This window comes from Saimiri boliviensis, chromosome 14 (genome assembly GCF_048565385.1).
Source record: "Saimiri boliviensis isolate mSaiBol1 chromosome 14, mSaiBol1.pri, whole genome shotgun sequence".
Classification (NCBI taxonomy): domain Eukaryota; kingdom Metazoa; phylum Chordata; class Mammalia; order Primates; family Cebidae; genus Saimiri; species Saimiri boliviensis.
In genome coordinates, this window is record NC_133462.1 from 89500007 (window position 1) to 89519771 (window position 19765).

Consider the following 19765-nt stretch of genomic DNA (forward strand, 5'->3'; position numbering starts at 1 on the left):
ATGACCTAACCGACTCTATCTTGCTTCTAATCTCTAAGCTGCCCTGTTCTTTCCTGGGTGTAGGTTGGACTAATTTTGTAAGAAATTTATAGTTTAACTGTGAAGCAAACATGATAAACTATAGTTTGCTTCACAGTTAAACTATAAATTAAATAGCCCCTCTCTAAAACAAACCTCCTAAAACAAACCTCCTCTTTACTTGGGGACCACACCACCTTTGTAAAATTAACAAATCATCCACAAGATTAAGAATTAGGGCTTATAAGTCAGGCAGCCAGAGGCCACAAGATTCCTAACATCTCCACTTGCTCCTATAGATAACATTACTACTATAAAACCTAAAATTGGCCGGGCGCGGTGGCTCAAGCCTGTAATCCCAGCACTTTGGGAGGCCGAGGCGGGTGGATCACGAGGTCGAGAGATCGAGACCATCCTGGTCAACATGGTGAAACCCCGTCTCTACTAAAAATACAAAAAAAACTAGCTGGACATGGTGGCGCGTGCCTGTAATCCCAGCTACTTAGGAGGCTGAGGCAGGAGAATTGCCTGAACCCAGGAGGCGGAGGTTGCGGTGAGCCGAGATCGCGCCATTGCACTCCAGCCTGGGTAACAAGAGCAAAACTCCGTCTCAAAAAAAAAAAAAAAAAAAAAAAACCTAAAATTGATGTTTGAGTATTTTTCAGACTCTGCATTTTGATGGACCAGCTGGCCCCACCCAGACCAGTAAACTGACTGATCAGGTCCTGTGGCCACCATGCAGGAACTGACTCAGCTCAAGAGGACATCTTCAACTCCCTGGGATTTCATCCCTGACCCAAGCCAATCATCATTTCTCATTCTCTAGGCCCCTGCCTGCCTAACTACCTTTAAACTACCCTACCCTCTGAATTTCAGAGAGGCTGATTTGAGTAATAATAAAACTCTGGTCTCCTGTTTAGCCAACTTGATACATATTAAACTCTTTCTGTGTTGCAATTCCCGTGTCTCAATAAATTGGCCCTATCTGGGTAGCAGGCAATAAGAACCCACGGGCTGGTTACAAGTGCTGTGAAATATGTATTGAGCATAAGGCTAGAAAACATCCTACACATCCAGAAAGTGGTCCTGTGTCATCCATAAAAATAAGCACAAATGGTAGTTTATTATTTTCCAACCTCACTACATTCTAAAATAAATCTTTATACACCAGTGTGCTGTAACTGTAAAGTAGGGGTCTAAATGACAGTGAATGGACTGACTCCATAGGTAAGGACTATTAAGCCTGCATTGTGTTGTATTTGGTTTTGTTCACTTTTGTATTTGTTTTATGCATTGAATTTGAACCCTTTCATGCTGGCAAGCATGGACTCTGGTCCTCTGTAAGTTCTAGCCCTTGTTATAGCTCACACATTTCCTCATGGCTAGATCTTGAGGGCTTTTGTAACCTGGAGAGGCCAGAATGGGCGGAACACATCCACACACCTAGACCTTCCCTGCCATCCCGCAGCTCTCAGAACTTATGGGGCGCTCTTCTCAAATTACTTCAAAAGCCAGTTATAAGTCAGAAATTCTTATTTTATTAGAGTCACATAGAATTTATTTTTATTTTTATTATTCTTAGAGTTGGGTCTTACTCTGTCTACATCCAGGCTATAGTGCAGTGGCACTATACCTCACTGTAACCTCAAATTCCTGGGCATAAATGATCTGCCCATCTCAGTCTCCTGAGTAGTTGGGACTACAGGCATGCATGTGTCACCACACCCAGCTAATTTTTTATTTTTATTTTTTGTAGAGACAGGGTCTCCTTATGTTGCCCAGGCTGGTTTTGAACTCCTGGCCTCAAATGATCCTCCTCACTTAACCTCCCAAAGTGCTGCGATTACAGGTATGAGCCCACATGCCTTGCCTCACATTGTTCTGTTCAGAAATAAAATTATGCACGTTGTTCAGGCCCTGCTTTTTCAAAATAATTGACTGTGAAGCACTTTTACTAGTTTCTGAAAGTGAAAAGTATCTGCTAAGTATCTGCATACTAAAGATAAAGGTACTGTGGCTCAAGGTTGTTCTTCCTCTGGTGAAAACATGGGGTCACGCTAGAGTCGTAAGAGTCAGGGACTGGATTCCTGGTCCCTGTTTGTATGTGGATAAGTTAATTGACTTCTTTCAGTCTAATCAAAATGAGAAAAGATATCATTTATTTAAAGATCCTGACATAGACTCATGTCAGACAAGCCTTAGAACCTCCCCTGTCCATTCTTCTGGTTTAGGAAAAGCTACAACTAAAAACTACAGCCCATTCTCTGCTTGAAACTTTGCACTGCTGATAAAAGATCTTGATATTGGCTTATATTCTCTTTTGGTTATTAGCTATTCCTTTCCATCTTTTATATGTTTTTTTTCTTGTGTTTTGTTTTTGAGACAGGGTCTCACTCTGTCACCCAGGTTAGAGTACAGTGGCATGATCACAGCTCACTGCAGCCATGACTGTCCTAGCTCAAATGATCCTCCCACCTCAACCTCCCAAGTAGCTAGGACCACAGGCAAATGTTACATCTGGCTAATTAAAAATAATTTCATAGACGTGGGAGTCTCACTATATTGCCCAGGTTGGTCTTGAACAGCTGGGCTCAAGGCAGCCTCCCACCTTGGCTTCCCAAAGTGCTGGGATTGCAGGCATGAGCCACTACATCAGCCTCCATCTTTTATATGAGTTAAATATATATATGTATGTATGTGACTTCAGAGCTCATTTGATGTATTTCCTCAGTAAGTGAGTGTATAAAATAATATTTTGACAATATAAACTAGAGTTCTCTACTGACTACCATTCCAAAATTGAAATATGGTGAGCTGCAATTCCTCGTATTAGCCCTAGAACAGAGCAATGGGCTAAACAGCCCCTCATTACTTGTTAACAGTTTTAAATGAAGCTAATTCCAAATAATAAAGCTCCAGACAGAGAATTTCAAATATGCTGACTCTGAAAATGTTACAAAAGAGCTGCACATTTCAAATGTACTAGAAGACAAAAAGATCATCCTTCAAACACAGTGATGAGTTGCAGTTTGTGGTTTAATTGTCACAACCTGCCACAGGAAATTCAGTGCACTTAGAATTTTAACTTTCAAAATGTAAATTATTTAAAAATGTGCTTACTCCAGAGAAAAATAACCACCTTGGTATTAAAAACTCTATCAACAGCCAGACATAGTGGCTCATGCCTGTAATCCCAGCCCTTTGGGAGGCTTAAGCAGAGGATTGTTTCATCCCAGGAGTTCAAGGCAAGCCTGGGCAACATAGCAAGACCTTGTCTCTAGTTAGAAAAAAAAATTAGCTAGGTAAGATGGCATGCATTGGCTGAGGTGAGAAGATTGTTTAAGCCCAGGACGTGAAGGCTGCAGGGGGTCATGGTTGCACCACTACACTCCAGCCTGTCGAAAACAAAAACAAAAACAAACAAACAAAAAAACCCTTTATCAAGGAATAAAGATACAACTGACTAGTCAATCATTAACAACAAACTAGAAAGAAAACTCTTAGGAGTGGGTGTTTGTTTTGTACTAAGAACCATCCTTGTGATTCTCCAGAGGACACAATATTTTCTAGATTACCAAAGATGAACATATATATGTATGTATGTATGTGTGTGTATACACATACACATACACATACACACACACACACACATATATATAAAATAGTTCTCAAGAACAAGAGATGCTTGGAAGTATTCTTCCCACTCAAAAGGTAAAGAAGTACTTTCTGCCTCTGAGGTTTTATTAGGTATTTCAGGTAAGAATACAAAGCCAAAGATACCAGTATTTCTCCAAAATCAACCTGCCACCCAACCAGCTACCACAGCCAAAGAGCTCATCACTGGCAAGACAGAATTTCTGCTTTAGAGCAACTTTCAGTCTCACTTGATTCTACTGTGGCATTTGGCAATCTCTTTTTTAGTGTGTTCCTCAAATAAAACCCTCTCCTGGTTTTCTTCTTACTCCTGTTTCTTTTCAGTTTACTTCACTGATTTTTTTTCCTGAAAATTTTTTGTTTTATTTATTATTATTATTTTGAAACACAGTCTTGCTCTGTCACCCAGGCTGGAGTACAGTGGTATGATTTTGGCTCACTGCAACCTCCACCTCCCGAGTTCAAGCGATTCTCGTGCCTCAGCCTCCAGAGTAGCTGGGATCATAGCTGCTCGCCACCACACCTGGCTGAGTTTTGTATTTTTAGTAAAGATGAGGTTTCACCATGTTGCCCAGGCAGGTTCTGATGTCAGGTGATCGACCTGCTTTGGCCTCCCAAAGTACTAGGATTACAGACATGAACCATTGTGCCTGGCCCTTTTCCCCCCAAAAATTTAAATTTGGTGTTTATGTGAAGGTGAGTCCCGAAGCCTCCTCTTATCCTGCAACCCCATCCATCCCTGGGGGACTATGTCCTTTTCAGCTACCACTTAACAGCCCACTCTATCGCCACCTGTGGCTTTTTTCTAAGGTCCTTGTCCACTATGTAGCACCAGCTTCTGGACATCTCCACTCAGATGATCCATGGGACACTATCACGTTCAAAATAGAACTGTTTTCTCCGCCTACACTTTGATATAACCAGCCATCTGAAACTAAAACCTTAGGAATCATTTGGGTCATTGGATATCTTGACTGTCTGCCTTAGGAGAAGGGGAGTTAACTCTTACTGGTTCCTAATCCATATCATCTGGGGAGTTTCTTTAGTTCTCTACATCCTAATGCTAGTATCCTGTGGAGCACAGTTTGAATAAGTTCTCTAGGTGACTGCGATGTGCCCCCAAACTTGGTATATTAGATGCCTTATGTATGTTATCTCAACTAATCCCTACCGAAACCCTATGAGGTAGGTACTCGTAAACCAATTTACAAGGGAAAACCCAGCTTCAGAGGTGCTGAATAACTTAGCTAAGATCAACCAGCTACTAAGGGACTCACAGAGAATCAATGTTTATGAGTTTCCTGCCGCTAACTCTCCATTCTCTTACCTAGTAGTTCACACAGTTTAAACTGTGTAAGTTGTAAGACGGTTTTTTTTTAATATATATTTCTGAGACAAACCCATAGACATTATGATTCTCTTGATTAGACTGAAACCCAAGCACATGCACTTTAATAAGCACTCATGGGATTCTCCAATAGGCATCTAGGTATACTCTTTTGAGAAAACAAACAAAACAAAACAAAACAAACAAACCCTATTTCTTCATCAGCCATGCTATTACTAACTTTTTCCGTGAAGTGCAAATAGAATTCTGTCCATATTCTTGTTGTTTAATGGCTCCCAATTAGTTTCAAAACAATTCCCAAGCCTGGTGTGTATGACCTTCACCTGGTGGTCACAGTGTGATTTGTGTCTCCCATCCTTCCTTACCTTACATTCTTTGACAACGTTGAGCCTTTTCACGTCGGCAAATCTTGGCCCATGCTGTGGTCCTTACTTGGAAGGCTGGGATCGTTTGAATTCAGCTGCCTGCTCTGTCATCCCCTAGAGTCAGTGGCTCCTTCCTGCGACTCCCTAGCGCAGGGGACATCCCTCACTGTGGCACTTTCTGCTGAAGCTGCAGTTGTTTAACTCACTGATCTCTCCTGCATTCTTAGTGGTAGAAAGTGACAACAGTTCCTCTTTGTATCTCTAGCATTTGCACAGTCCTTAGACAAAGCAGACCCGTATTAAATATTGACAGATCGAAAAAAATAGAAATCCGTCTGTTGAACATTGACAGACGTCAAAAAAAGCTAAAAGCTTAAACATTCTGTGGCCACAGATGAGCATTTTTCACACGTTAATAAAATACATCATCACCTATCTCAATCTTTTGGCATTTCACAGACATATTTTTAGAGGAAAGGGGGATTTTGGAGTTCATCTTAAATGATCTCCTCATTTTACAGATGGGAAAACATAAACAAGGAAGAATTAAGTAGCTTTCTCAATTTTCCTCAGCAAATGCGGTGGAGATTTGAAAGCTTTTCTTTTTCTGGTCCAGCTCCCGCTTCTTGCCCCAAACCACTTCCTTCTTCTTTTTCATCTTTTATCCTGGTTTAACATTTTTTAAGCACCCACTCTATGTGGGGTACAACTGGGTCAGATATGCTATTTCACCACTGCATTTCTTCAATACTGCTGACTCAGCCCTTGAACACGTGACATGCACTGGCACCGTGCCAGCTGCCAGAAATACAAATATTAATAAGACAGAGTTCCCAACCCAAACAAGCTTTCATGCTAGAAGAGAAGAGAGTTTAGCATGCAGCGATTAAGACATGGTGTCTCAAGTTTTGCATTACCAGCCTAACCAAATGGGCACCCCTGGACATCAGCAAAGACCTTGCCTTCCATGACATCTTTAGGATTAAACATGGAATAAAAACTTGACAGTAATGTATACAGAGGACAAATGTCACTGTTGCCTTCTTCACCAAAGTTGTAATAGGAAGGAAAGGGTCAATCAGAAAAAGAGTAACAGAGCACACATCTGAGAAGGCTTAACTCATCTGTCATGGAAATGCCAAAAAATAAGTGTCCTCTGGAAGGCACCTGCTAACATCCCTTGATTCCCAAGACAGAATGAAAACCAAGGCCTCTGAGAACATAATTGCTAATGCCCAAACCGGGAAAAGACACAGCAGATAGAAAGCAACATAATCAAGGTTTAATATTACATTTCCAGGCTTGACTGATTCACACAAAAATTGAGTGTGTCTTAGATTGTTCAAAACACCCCGAATCAACTTTCGTTAATCTCACACCAAAGTCCAAACTCAATACTCACTCATCTAAGAATATTTTGAGAGATACATAACATTTGATGTTAATACTTTTAGAGTTTTAGAGTGCCCTGTGCATAATATTCCTAATAGGTTAAAACTAGGGGGGCAAAGTCCCTCACTTAGCAATGCCTTTTAAAAACAATTTTATTATGCTTTATGTTCTGAGATACCTGTGCAGAATGTGCAGGTTTGTTACAGAGGTAGAAACATGCCACGGTGGTTTGCTGCACCCATCAACCTGTCATCTACATCAGGTATTTCTCCTACTACTATCCCTTCCTTTAGTCCCCCATCCCCAACAGGCGCCAGCGTGTGATGTTCCCCTCCCTGTGTTCATGTGTTCTCATTGTTCAACTCCCACTTATGAGTGAGAACATGTGGTATTTGATTTTCTGTTCCTGTGTTAGTTTGCTGAGAATGATGGTTTCCAGATTCATCTGTGTCCCTGCAAAGGACATGAACTCACCCTTTTTTATGGCTGCATAGTATTCCATAGTGCATATGTGCCACGTTTTCTTTCTCCAGTCTATCACTGATGGGTTGGTTTCAAGTCTTCATTATTGTGAATAGTGATGCAATAAGCATAGCCTGTGCATGTGTCTCTGTAGTAGAATGATTTATCAACCTTCGGGTATATACCCAGTAATGGGATTGCTGGGTCAAATGGGATTTCTGGTTCTAGATCCTTGAGGAATTGCCACACTCTCTTCCACAATGATTGAACTAATTTAAACTCCCACCAGCAATGTAAAAGCATTCCTATTTCTCCACATCCTCTCCAGCATCTGCTGTTTCCTATTTAATGCGTGCCATTCCGACTGACATGAGATAGTATCTCATTGTGGTTTTGATTTGCATTTCTCTAATGACCAGTGCAATGCCTTTTTAAAATAACAATACAAAAAGAAAGACAAACAAATTCACAAAGTGCTCTTCCATCGAGCAGCTCTGCTCAATATTATGGACTGAGTTGAAGTCCAAAGTGTTTCTAGTACACATTTCTAATAGGAATTTTTAATGCCTTCATGATACCAGTTTTGTAAAATAAGCCTCCTATGAAGAGTGGTTACATTGTTGGAAAAACTAATACTTGATGGTCACTCGTAGATACCAAGTACTATAACGGAGGTCAGCTCTGGGCAGTGTGGCAACACCCAGAGCAGTAAACTCACAGGGAACAAGGTGAACAGAATATACATCCTGCAGGAGGGGTTGCCTCAGGTGAAACTCAAGAGACAGAAGCAAGAAGGAAGGCTGTGCCCAGCAGAGAAAGCAAGAGAGATGATGGTACTGAAGCCTGGGAGAGCTTGGTGCTGTTAGGGCCCAGGAAAACATTTGCACTGCCCACAGCGGAGGGTGGAAGTCGCTAAAAGAGGGCTTGTCAAAAGATGGAGCTGTTCGGGCAGCAGGGAACTTGAATGTCATGAGCAGCAGAACTTTGCACACCACAAAGCAGAGCATCTCCAAGTTAACCCTTATTTCATGGACAGAAACAATCTCCCGACCCAAATCTTCAGACGAATTCGGGCTATGAGAAAAAGCAGTGCAAGGATTTAGATCTTAAAGGCTTGCAAAATTTAGAACCGTATTTTGCATATGAAATCAAGAGAGAAGTTTCAACAGTCAGCAATGTATTCACTGAAAAGGTCTCTATCCTCTGGGCAATGCCTGTGGCGGGTCCTTAGGGAAACACTTTGAGACCTCAGGACCATGGTCTCCCAGAGGACAAGGACAGGAGTGTACCAGGGAATGGTTAGGGGAAAGGTTCTTTTTCTAAAAATCACCTTTTAAAATGTACCATTTTTACCATTTTTAAGTGTAAGGCTCAATGGTAATAAATAAATTTATGTCCTTTCCCCCACTCTGACCCCTCTCTCCTTCCTGGCCCCTAGTAACCACCAATCTACTCCACACGACCACGAGATCCACATTTTTGGTTCCCTCGTCTGAGTGAGAACATACAATATTTGTCTCTCTGGCTGGCTTATTTCATTAACATAATGACCCCCAGTTCCATCCATGTTGCTATAAATGACAGGATTTCATTCTTTTTATGGCTAAATAATATTCCACTGCATGTATGTACCACATTTACTTCCTTTATTCATCCATTGATGGGTGCTTAGGTTGATTCCGTATCTTGGCTACTGCGAACAGTGCTGCAATACACCTGGGCATGCAGATCACTCTTTGATATATGGATTCCCTTTCTTTGGGATACATACCCAGCAGCGGAATTGCTGAATCATATTGTAGAGAACTATATGTTTTTAGCTTTTTTGAGGAACTTGCACACTGTTCTCCATACTGTCTATACTAGTCTACACTCCCACTAACATATATGAAGAAAAAGTTTCAAGGGGGAAATCCAGAGAGAACTCCAGTGTTATGACCTGGGATACAGTATTATATGGGCACAATTTGTGAGGGGCTATAGTGATTCAGAATCAACATGTCTTCCCGAGGCTCATTTCTGGGATTATAAGATACTTCATCCACTCCCATAAAACCTTAATCTACACCTACTATACATTTCTGTCCCATAGCAGCAGGTGCAGGAAATGAAGGTGGGCATGCATCAACAACTGGAGTCTAATGATAGAAGATGCTCCTATTATCAGATAAAATAAAACAAGACACTGAAGCAGAGACTGACAGCAGGATGTGTGCTGCGGGAAACACTGTGATACGAGCTCCTCAGGGCGTGCAGCGTGGCTGGACAACGTAACAGACACCGTGGCCTCATTCTCCCCACCTTTGCTAGGCAGCCCTCATCACAGCAGCCCTGACTTGGCCCTGGGAGCATGAAAATCAGGTCAGCCAGCCAAAGCTGGATTTAAATGTTAAGGAATCAGAATATGCCACCCCAAAGCATGCCACTTTGGCATACAGACTATTTTGAGACCAAAGAAACCTTCACGGAACTTCCCTTATCTGACTAAGAGCAGAAACTACTGAGAAATGAGGACTGTCATGAATCCTTTTTCCCAGGGGACTTTCATGACCATGAACAATACAGAAAGTCAGCACCAAGATGGGCCTGTCCAAACAAACTTAATTACCCCTTATCTTCCACTAATTTCCCATATACATTTATTTTCCCACAATGTATGTCCTCTAGAAGTTCAAAATTCTTTTTCTTTTAAACTGGTTATTTTAGTTAGAAAAAAGAAAACTGTAAATAAACAAGAAACCTCTTTTTCTTTGTCTTGTTATTTCTTCCCAAATTTGCATCCATATTTCTTCTAGGTATACAAAGGGCATGAATTGCCCTTTTGTAAAATTAGTATACAAATCTCTGGGTCTGACCACCCCTCTGCAGTTTTTATTTTATTTCTGTGAGATCCCATCCGTATACATATGAAATAAAACTTTTTCTCCTGTTATCCTATTTCTTGTCAGTTCAATATTCAGGGCTTCTGCCACTGAAACCAAAAGGTCAAGGAAAAGTTTTTCTTCCCCAGTGAGACCCAGCTTGACCCCTTCCTAGGATAGATTATAACATAATGTTTAAACCTATTTCATCTGTAAAATTCATATCACAGTATCTCCCTCAGTATAAGAATCAATGAAATAACACGAGGTTCCTTTATTAAGTGGCTGGCATATTATAGATACATAATAAGTGACAGCTGTAATAACACCAAATAATATCCAAAAACTGGTCATTTGTCATGGACCATAGTCCACACCATTTAGATCCTTTTATTCTAAGAACAGATTATCAAGATATGCCTGGAGACTAAATAATGTGATAATCAAGTCAACATATGATAGTTGACTTTAACTTCAGTTACTAGTAAATAGCATTACTGAGAATCATGTGGTAAAAATAAGAAAGCATCTGCATAGAAGCTACATCTAGCTAAATGACTGAATATCCCAGACTGCAATATTTCCAAAAGAGTACTCAGAATAATGTACTTCATTTATAATAAGGGATAGGCCCTGGTTCATCTTATAGAGTAAATGTTACAATTATTGAAGCAAAGAAATCACAGTGGAAGTTTTACATGTACAAATCATCAATTTTCAATGTTCTATGAAAGTAAAACATTAATAACTGCCTGTGAGAGACTCCTACAATTTGACATTTCTAATATGATGAAAACGAAAGGCTCCAAAATCTAATTATATCTCTCTGATAAATTAGATGTGCTCTGTGAGTGATGTTATTTATTTTGTTACTAATAATGATTTTGATCACAGTAATGGTCTCTTATTTTATTAACAAGGTCAATGTATTTTACTGAATCTTCTATTAAACCATATTTCTTTATTAATGAGGTCAATATATTTTACTGAATCCTCTATTAAACCATATTTCTTCTAGGTATATAAAGGACATCAATAGGCAAGCCACATGTGAAGAAGTAAACATGGCTCACAAACATATGAAAAGATTTTCAACAATACTCATAATTTTTAAAAATACAATTTTTGTACAAAAAATTAGCTGGGCATGGTGGCGCGTGCCTGTAATCCCAGCTACTCAGGAGGCTGAGGCAGGAGAATTGCCTGAACCCAGGAGGTGGAGGTTGCGGTGAGCTGAGATCGCGCCATTGCACTCCAGCCTGGGTAACAAGAGCAAAACTCCGTCTCAAATAAAAAAAAAAATACAATATTTGAGCCAGGCACGGTGTCTCACACCTGTAATCCTAGTACTTTAGGAGGCCGAGGTGGGCAGATTACAAGGTCAAGAGATTGAGACCATCCTGGCCAATATGGTGAAACCCCGTCTCTACTAAAAATACAAAAATTAGCTGGGCGTGGTGGGGTGCTCCTGTAGTCCCAGCTATTTGGGAGTCTGAGGCAGAAGAATTGCTTGGACCCAGGAGGCGGAGGATACAGTGAGCCGAGATCACCCCACTGCACTCCAGCCTGGCGACAGAACGAGACCCCGTCTTAAAAAAAAAAAAAAAAAAAAAAAGAACAATTTTTTCTTTTATCAGATTAGCAAAGATAAAGAATTTGATAATATATGACATTGAGAATCAGGGAAAACAAGTAATCATAAAATCACAACATTAATGATACAGACTCTTTGGAATCCAACTTGTACTATCTATCTATCCACAATTAAAGTGCATCTACCCTCTGAGCTAGCAATTTCATTTCTAGGAATTTAAAGATACTCTACTACCTAGGTTAAATGTGTTCCAGGATCGATAAAGATCTCCGTGGTGGCATTGCTATCACACTAACAACAAAACCCCCAAGGAACCTAAACGTCTTTCAAATCGATAAAGGACTAGTTGGATTATTTAGATCATATTCATACAACGAGTACCATGCAGTCATGGATCTATACGTCTTAATACGTAAAGGCATGGAAAAAAGTTGTTCATGGTACACCATCCCATCTATATGCTCCCATCTGTGAGAAAAAGGGGACTGATACATAATATGCACAAAACAAATATCTGCATATAAAATCATATTTCTGGGAGGATATATCACAAAGTGTTGCAGTGTCTGCCTCTGGGCAAGGGGACACAGGGCCCGCAATAACAAGAGGGGGACTGTTTCACTGTAAAACTGAATAGTGGACATTATTATCATCTGTATGTATTAGTTTTTCGATTGCATAGTTACCTGTTTTAAAAGGATGTAATGAAATAACTTGGAAATACAGATGTAATAAAACAAAGCAAAATTAAATAAGATACATCTAAGATGATGAGTTTTGTAGATTAACCTCGAGGGAAGAGATGTCTGACCTATATGTTTCTTTGTTTTGGTCTAACAAGTTACACACTGTCATTTATTTTTTATAAAACTCTATAGAATATGTACTAATATGGCCACTGTCATTCTACACTCAAATCAAAGCTGGTTAAATGACCAAGTTTGCACAGCAGGTGGCTGAGCTGAGATGCACAATCAGGTCTCCTGGATAAGAAGCCTCAGTGAGCTCTTGGGTACATCTCACACACTTCACCTTGACTTCTGCTGCCCAGCGAGGATCGAGCCACTGAAGCCTCTCAATGGCTTGTGATGGCTCTGAGAACTGCAAGGTAGATATAAGGAAGCATCTGCATAATGCTTTCTATTTTCTCTTCTATTTTCATGAAAGTGGAGGCCTCAGGAGGCAGTCGATTATATTTTTAAAATGACATTTCTGACATTGGAAGCTATTGGCCCTTGAGAGTGTGGCTCAAAAAATAAGCAAATTGGCTGGGCACGGTGGCTCATGTCCGTAATCCCAGCACTTTGGGAGGCCAAGGTGGGTGGATCATCTGAGGTCAGGAGTTCGAGACAAGCCTAACCAACATGGTGAAACCCTATCTCTACTAACAATACAAAAGTTAGCTGGGCGTGGTGGTGGGTGCCTGTGATCCCAGCTACCTGGAAGGCTGAGGCAGAAGAATCATTTGAACCCAGGTGGCAGAGTTTGCAGCCAGTTGAGACCATGCCATTCCACTCCAGCCGGGGCAACAAGAGCAAAACCCCATCTCAAATAAATTAATAAATAATCAAATCATATAATACCTCATGTTGTAAAGCACTTTGCAATCTTCTACACATGCATTATCTTATTTCTGTCACACAGGAGCATGAAAGAAAAATTATCATCAATTTATAAATGAGAGTACAGAGGCTGAGTTTGGATGAGTTCCCTAGTTTGGAAGGACAACAGGAAACCTGTCCTGCGTCGTCTGAACCTAAGTTTCATGTTGCAAACATATCGCTGCATCAAGGGTGAGTAATATCTGAAAACTAGCTTTGGATTTGCACTTTGGGTTGGCTGGCAGAACCTTGTATTGCTGCCGCCATGCCTTTTAGACTCAGCACGTCAAAGTTTCCACTCCGAGGCATAACCCCATTCTGAGACGCTGCATTCCAACTGCGCAAGCTGTTCTAAATGCCTAAATTCTACTGTGTTGGAAGCTGAGTTCCCATGAATTATTTAACAGATTTTTCTGAAAATTTTTCTTGAAAATTTTTCCTCAACACAGTCTTTGCGACCATGGCAAATACTTTAACTGGAAGTTTTGATTAGAAAAATTTCTAATTACAGGTCTATAACCAAAATATAAGAATACCCATCAGGCACATAAACTCCAGTTTTCTCTTTATTTTTCTTCCCACTCCACTCCCTCCATCAATGTTCCCATTGCCTCAGGTTCAGGTTGAGCTGTCAGCTGTTACTGTGAGAATGATTACACACAGAGTGCCTTCCTGACAAGGCAGCTGAAACACGTTGTCTGCAGAAAAGACAGCTATACTTTCTTTTTTCAACATAACTCATGAGGATCAGCTATGACTGTGCCTATAAGGGTTCGATAAACTTTTTGAAAAATATATACCATATTCAAATGATCTTTTTGGAAAACAAGCCTGGCGACAGGAAATGTCAACATCATTAATCATATATTAAGTTTCATTAAAATCAAAACTTCGAAATAATTAGCTTCTGCTACTTCTCAGAGTGGTAATTATAGACCGTCAGGGAATGTCATGCTCTCTCGGATTTCCTCCTTTAAATATTAAATGCTAAAAATGAAACATCATTTTTAACATAATCTGTTAAATTTTAGCTGTGGAATATAAACAATACTTTCTGGGTACTGGGCTAATCAAGTCTCATAGTTCAGAAAATCTGAATTTGACTGGACTCAATGGTGAAATGAAAATATCAATACATACCATCTCATAGGAGTAGCGTTCAGAAGCATAAACATATCTGTATTTAAAGGTGTTTGGAGACTTCTCTTTCCTTCACTTAAAATCAAGCTATCTTCCATTTCCTTAAAAGTTATTTTTTATTCAATGCTAGTTAGAGAAAAGGTACTGTGGCATACGATTCTATTTCATTTTAACAATTCCCTTGCAAGTTTCTTTTTCTATCTTATGTCTACATGATAGTCTTTAGAGATGTCATCTATAAACTATTGTAATCTTCTCTCATAATTCTCAGTTTGATCTCAGGCAAATTCTACTACAGAGGAATAATAAAGTAATAATACATGTGATCTCAATGGACACTATTATTTCTGTAGTTTATACTTGTATTTGCCTGGAAACTTGCCCGCTAAGGGTGGCTGCTCAGCCCGGTGTGAGAGACTGCACAGGCACAAAGAGAGACAGACAGATGGGTTCCTTGTTCTCAGGGAGCTTTTGATCTATTCAGGGAAAAAGAAAAAAAACCAAAATGCTGATAACTCCAATAAAAGGCCAAAGCTCCCATTACAGAAATGGACTTTTATTTGGAGAAAGGGGGCAAAAAAGTCAATAGTCAAAGTGGCTGAGGTTCTTCAGCTCAGGACTCGGGGAAAATGCAGATGACCTTTGAAGGCACAGAGGCTCAAAAGGGAAAGTGACATGTCCTGTTCCTTCTTCCTCACTACAAAGCTTTCCCGCTCCTCTGCCAGCCCTGCAGTCTCGGCCGAAATGCAAGCGATGGGGAGTGACTGAGTCTCTTGCTACAGCAAGCTCAGAATAAATAACCTTTGCTTTTCTCATGGGGTCGGCCTTCATTTATTTCCACGGGATTCAGTGCGTTGACAAAGGGGCTAGCTTTAGAAAAGGAAAGGGACATCTCTTCCTCTGAGACAAACACGGAAGGACAGAAGGATGAATGAAGTCACTTGGGGGATTCTGAGTTGGAAGGAAAGCTGAAGGAGTTACATCAGGTGGACGCCATCTTCTCAACCCAGGCAATCTCTCAACAGAGACCCAGGGAAGGGACGGGTAGGGCTGCGGGAAAGTGGAAGGGATTTATAACTGGGAAAGAGAGGGAGCCAGGAAGAAATGGATCAAAGGACTCACTTATGTTTACCATGGTGAATTAAACATAAATGCTCATCTCTCCTCTTTCTTAGATCTGAGAAAATTCTGGAAGAAATAGATATGGCACTGATAAAAGAGAAAATACTTCAGAATATTATATAAGCGATAGGCTCACTGTCAGCTCAAATGGGGACACTGGAAGAGGATATAAAATAAAAGGCTCTAGACACAGTTTTAGTTTTTATTCTACTTTTCATTGCTATTTTTCATTTAGTGCATTGGAAATTCATTTGTAGTATCAGGGGCTCTAGGATTTTACATTCTTTGGAGTTTCTCTGGGGTAGCAAGAATAAGACTAATTTCTTTTTCTTTTTCAGGCAGTCAGAAAAGTGCTCAGATATCAAATAAGAGCCAGAACCAAATGGGGTCTTCCAAATTTGGGAGCAATGCTGTAATTTGAAAACGTAGTTGGGTTTGTCAATACAAAGCAAAACTGATGAAAGTTAACATAGATAAAGGGAAAAATTCATAGTATAAGAAAAAGGTGAAAAATTATAATAAGTCCTTTCTGATTTTGGAGCAAAGTACGATGAAACTTAAAGGAAACTGCAAACACCTGCAATCAACTTCTGTCCCTTAACAAAATGAACGATAGTGGATATTTATTGGACATTTATTATATGACAGATGATATTGTATGAAAGGTACTTACATTAACACATTTGGTCTTTACAGGAGACAATAATTGTCTGCATTATGCAGATGAAAAGAAAATGGGACACAGTAAAATCAAGAAACTTGGCCAAGATTGCAAAGCTCCTAGGTGGGATAGCCAGACTCAACCCCAGGGACCCTGGCTCTATAGTCCACGTGCTCATGTGGAATATGCAGAAACGAAGGGAGAGGAAGAGGAGAGGAAGGAGGGAGGGAGGAAGGGAGAAGTACTGTTCAGTCAGTGCTGAACGGTTCTTTAGTACTATACAATTGTTCATTACTGCAGTTTAAGAACGTTTCCCGTGGTATCATTGTGTCTATCACCAATACCCTTGGATGACAATATAAGGACCCCCATAGAACGTAGATGCTGGTCTTTAATAGAAGTCTTCATGAAAAGGAACTAGAGCTCATCTGAAAGTAGACAACACCACGTCTCAAAGCAAGCGAATTTAAAACAGCACCAGAAAAGCTTGCTGTTCCCAAAAAGCAAGGCTGCTCTAAGAGATACCTGGAATAGCATCAAAAAGTACAAAAGGGGGCTCTCACTGGCCAGGTAGTGACAATTTGGGCATTAAAAGGGAAAACAGCCGGGCGCGGTGGCTCACGCCTGTAATCCCAGCACTTTGGGAGGCCGAGGTGGGCAGATCACGAGGTCAAGAGATCAAGACCATCCTGGCCAACACGGTGAAACCCCGTCTCTACTAAAAATACAAAAATTAGCTGGGTGTGGTGGTGCGTGCCTGTAGTCCCAGCTACTAAGGAGGCTGAGGCAGAAGAATTGCCTGAACCCAGGAGGCGGAGGTTGCAGTGAGCTGAGATTGTGCCACTGCACTCCAGCCTGGCGACAGAGTGAGACTCTGTCTCGAAAAAAAAAGAAAAAAAAAGGGGGCAAACAATGATTAAAGTCCACTGGAGCAAGTTGAGTCTATTAAGACCACGCTAAGGTCATGGATTTAAACAGAAAAGTGACAAAATACTAGGAGGTGATTGTCAACACATAAAGTGGTCTCTCTATACTGTCTTCTAGGAATGTCGTATTATCAATGAACCAAATTATGTGTGTACTATACTGAAGCTGCAGCTGAGTTACTGATATTAATACACACATCTGTAGTGTTTTTATTTTAAGAAAGAAATGTTAGGTCAGAGGAACAGATTTAGCAAACATAGTATGCGAAAAATGTAAAGTAGAGAAGTCAGCTTTTTAATAGAGAAACCTGAAAACTTAGAAAGGATGCATAAAAAGTCTCTGTGTGAAGGGATGGTGTATTACAAAGTGAGTCTGGTCCTTGCTATACTTTCTGTGATCAAACTTTGGTGATCTAGGACCCTCCTTACTGGAGAACTGCTATGGCAAACTTACACGTTGGTGACTCCGCCTATAATATTACATGGGATCCCCTTTGTACAGACCCAAATCTATTCATTTTAGGATGAAAGAAAATTCCTGGATTCGGGAATAATGGGGATCAGATAGGTTAGAGATAGAAACCAAGATATAGAGATACAGACAGATAGATTGAATTCTTCCATTTCCTTCATATTTCAGACCAAGTGAGCAAGCTAAATCGAATGTGAAGATATGTGGGCAAGAGTGAGCCAACGTAGACTAGTAGTCACCCGGGCATGGGGGCTGATTTAGGAAGATGAGAGGTGAGTGTGAGGAGGTCCAGGAACAGGGGCTGCCATAATCACCTAGATAAAATAGGCGACACATCCTCATCAATGTTGCAACGTTAGCCAACCCAAGACTCTGTGTGTACCCAGCTTGCTTAATGATACTTTGCAGAAATTAATTCCCATATCATCAAGAGAATTGGGTCTGAAGTCAGGGAGAAGGATGCTGACTGGTTCTGTGTGTATTTGTCACGGACGAATGGTAACAAAAGTCCCTCTTCTAGTGTCTAATAGTGTCTCTATTAAGTGGGGGAGTAGTGACTGAAAATGACTGATGTAGGATACCTCTGTGGGGGGAGAAGGGAAGATAGAAGTAGCTATATATACAAAATGAAGACCTCTCCTCTGAAAGGGTGGGTGTTCACGTGAGGGCAGGTGTTCTGCAACTGAGCAGCACTCGGAGCTCAGATCCAGTGACTCTGCTGGTCCCTGAGGACATGATGTGTGGGGAACTTCACAATGTGTGGTTACTTTTCACAAGCACGAAGTATGATGATGATTAGGGCACTAGCGAATTGTGAAAGAGCCAAGTCACAGGATGTGTGCCACCTAAACTAGCAGTTTGAGTTTTCCTTACCTACCAGTGATGCCTCAGCCTGCTGACATGTAGGTTACTAGCAGAAACCAGAAAATGTGTCTTTCACCCTCTCAGGTAATCAAGTGTCATGAAGATTTAAAGTTATAAAGACCAAATCAATCACTTTAAACATATTGAGAAAAGGTATGCAGTGCCCAGAAATCCAGTACAAAGATACAAAGAAATAGGTCAGTTATTTGCTGAGATCAAAGATCTTATTTTTGGGGCATTACAACTGAGGCTTATTAAAAGGCATTTGGAAAATAAGTTTAGAGGCTTTGATATTTTGTAGATTTGTGTGGGAAGTTATGATAAAATTATCCACTATTAGCACAGTAATCTAGCAGCAAAATAATACAAAGGAGGGGGAGAAATAAAACAAGTGAGAAAGAATCAGAATGGGAATCTTATTAGAGGATAGAAAGGCTAATTAGCAGAAATAAGATGAGCTAAAGTACTATATTTAAGAAAGAGTACAGCAGATGAAGAGGTCTTGGGGAGAGACGGTCAAAACTGTGAGGAGATGCTGACAGCTATAAATGGCGATCTCCTTCCAACCTCCAGGAGTGAGGAGCATTACCCACACAGAGGGAGTTTATTGATAGTGTAGTAAGATCTCAGCTGAGGTTGAACGGAGCAAGCAGCACTTTATAATAGTCACACACAAGGAGAAAAGCAGAAAGAGAACTCTGGACTTCAGTACAAAGTAACTGGAAACCAAGCATCATGGGACCGAGTTAGCTCCACCTTTAGGTAAAGTCTGAAAAGGAGTCCAGGTAGCTCCAGGAAAGGGATGAGGTCATGAGAGGAAGGACAGGAGTTATCTTTTAGAGAAAGGTTTAAGCTGAGATTGGCAAGCCTGAGAACCTCTGCAGACCAGTGGATTTTCCCACCGGTCTGTGTCAGCACCAGTATATTCAATGGTGAATCTCCGAAAGCCTCACCTCTTTTACCTCCATGACTGCCCGGAGGAATCTGAAACTGAACAACTCTGGGACCCACTCTCCCCTGCAGACTTAGCAGGGCCTGGACCAATGGCTGAGGCTGCCCTAAGGACAGGATGGGTAAAACCAGCCAATTTAAGAATTGGTTACATAATGTTGTGGAATACCTTTCTAACGTGAAGGAAGAAAATCTAAAATGTGTATTGATTTCTTTCTTGTATTGTCTGCTCTGTATATAATGCCTGTTGCCTGGTAACTAGACTCTAAGATATCATGGGTTAAAAAAAAAAAAAAAAAAAAAAGCCAGTTGTCTTTTCAGAACATTTCCCGTG

General features: G+C 40.6%; 1 protein-coding gene across 4 annotated transcripts in view; it reads right to left on the minus strand.

The window, feature by feature from the left end:
* Window positions 1-19765, minus strand: part of PLD5 (phospholipase D family member 5) — a 369722-nt gene that overhangs the window by 205640 nt on the left and 144317 nt on the right. The window lies entirely within an intron of this gene.